The sequence below is a fragment of the Pogonomyrmex barbatus genome, unplaced genomic scaffold (assembly GCF_055798465.1).
Source record: "Pogonomyrmex barbatus isolate J1 unplaced genomic scaffold, ASM5579846v1 scaffold3, whole genome shotgun sequence".
In the NCBI taxonomy this organism is placed as follows: Eukaryota; Metazoa; Arthropoda; class Insecta; order Hymenoptera; family Formicidae; genus Pogonomyrmex; species Pogonomyrmex barbatus.
In genome coordinates, this window is record NW_028297127.1 from 9248916 (window position 1) to 9251278 (window position 2363).

A 2363-nucleotide genomic window follows, 5' to 3' on the forward strand; every position below is an offset into this window, starting at 1 on the left:
AACATCGAATGGAGGAAGTGTCGTGTGTTCAATCATTACAGTGTTAAGAGATGTTTTAAATGCTGGAGTTACTACCATATTGCCAAAAATTGTAAGCGGCAGGAAACATGTCATAAATGTGCTGGGAATCACAGAGCAGGCGAGTGTAAGGCAAAAAAGATGAGATGTGTAAATTGTATGCACAAGAGTAAAACATACAATTTAAAGATAAATGACGAACACGATGCTTTAAGTAGAAAAGTCCGACTTTTATTAGAGCGCTGGAGGAGGAGAAGAAGAGAACTGGCTAGGAATCTACTAAATAGCAATCACGGAAGAAATCAATTGTGTACACGAATACGCAAAGGCGCACAAAGACGAAATTCAAGATTACATGAAGTGAATGAATCTGGCAATCGTGGCGTTATCGGAGACTAGACTCGTCCCGGAAATCGAAGATAGTGAATTAAATGTGCCGGGATATGATTTAGTTAGATGCGATGGGGAAAACAGAAACACAGGAGGCGTTGTAATTTATATAAGAAAGGATATCAAATATCAGGTAATAGCGAAGAAGAAGATAGAATCTAACTCTTGGTGCGTGGCGGTTGAGATAAGAGATAATATATACAAAGGTGTGATTATAGTCGTGTACCATTCACCGAGTGCTTCAGATGGCGATTTTATAAAATTTCTAGAGGATATAGTGGATCTTTTAGTAACGAAAAGTTGATGTATTATGCTAGGTAACTTTAATAAAGATTTAATGACGGATATGTTTTACGCGAAAAAACTAATAAATGAAATGTTATGCTTGGGCATGAAGCAATATGTAGATAAGCCGACGAGGATCACAAAAAACAGTCAGACTTTGATGGATTTAGTTTTCGCAAATACCAAGATAAACTGTAAAGTATATATAGATAAACCAAAAGTATCAGATCATTCATGGATAAGTGTTGAAATTAATATAAGTAATAATAAGGTAAAATATAGAGAATTTATTAGTAGGGATTTCAGCAAATTTCAAATAAATGAATTTTTATACGAAATAGGAAAAAGATTGGAACAAAGAGGTAATTTAGAGGTAAATGAAAGAGCAAAAAAGTTTGTTCAGAATATGGTAGCGGCGTTAGATATTATAGCACTAAAGAAAAAGTTTAAAATTCCAAAGTTATGGGAAAGGAAAAAATGGTATTCGGATGATATAAGATTAGTTACAAATAAAAGAGATGAAGCATATGTGAGAGCGATATATACAATGCAGTGCAATGACAACAAGATTGGTTGCAGTTCAAAATTGAAAGAAATACGATAGTTAAATTAATTAGAACTAAAAAAAAAAATACTATGAAAAAATGATAGATGATAATAAAAATAATCCTGTTCTAATGTGGAAAACCTTAAAAGAAGAGTATACTTTACAATTTATCTCCTCATAAGAGGAGAGACTACGGGTTCAAGAGAAATTAATAATATAGATTTTGAAATATTAGAGAATGTAGGAGAATGTACTTTAGCGAATAAATTTAATATATTTTATATACAGAGTATTAAGGAAATAATAGAATCTATAAGAAAAAATGACAGTAAAAGTATAAAAACTATCTTTGTTATAGAAAGCAGGGGCATAATTGAAAATTTTGAATGCATAAATGTACAGAAATTAGAAAAAATTGTTATGGCATTGCTACAGATGAAGGGAACAGATGAGGGGATATCTAGCGATATATTAAAAATAAGTTGTTAAGTGATAAAAGATGAATTATTAAGAATAATAAATGAGTCATTAACAAATGATATATGTCCGGAGGGATGGAAAACATCTACGATAATACCGATTCCTAAGATAGAAAAACCAAAGAAAGCCTGAATATAGACCAATATATTACTAATTTATGAGAAGGTTTTAGAATTAATTGTAAAGGAACAAATTGAAAAGTACTTGCATAGTAATAATATTATAACAGAACATCAGTCGGGATTTAGAAAATATCATTCGTGCGAAACAGCGATACAAAGTGTCATTGATGATTGAAAGTTGATAATTAGTGAGGGAAAAATGATAGGAGTAATATTCTTGGACTTAAAACGGGCATTTGAAACGATAGATAGAAAAAGATTACTGGGAAAATTAGATCAATATGGAATGAGAGGGATGGTATTAGAGTGGTTTAAATCATATCTAAACAATAGAACACAAGTTAGATTTAATAATCAATGGTCAAAGTGTATCAAAACGGAATATGGAGTTCCACAAGGATCGGTACTAGGGCCTTTGCTGTTTATAATGTATATAAACGATTTAGTAGAATTTACCAGAAGAATGCAATATAAAAATGTTTGCAGATGATACATTAATATATGTAATTGGGGAAAGTAGT

The 2363-nt window shown here is 31.3% G+C and overlaps 1 protein-coding gene across 1 annotated transcript in view; it reads left to right on the forward strand.

The window, feature by feature from the left end:
* Positions 1-1211, forward strand: part of LOC148936022 (uncharacterized) — a 2309-nt gene extending 1098 nt beyond the window's left edge. The window contains exon 1 of the mRNA XM_089080052.1: positions 1-1211. This exon is cut by the window's left edge and continues 1098 nt beyond it. The gene's annotated coding sequence lies outside the window, so the exon portion shown is untranslated.
* Positions 1212-2363: the final 1152 nt, after the last annotated feature.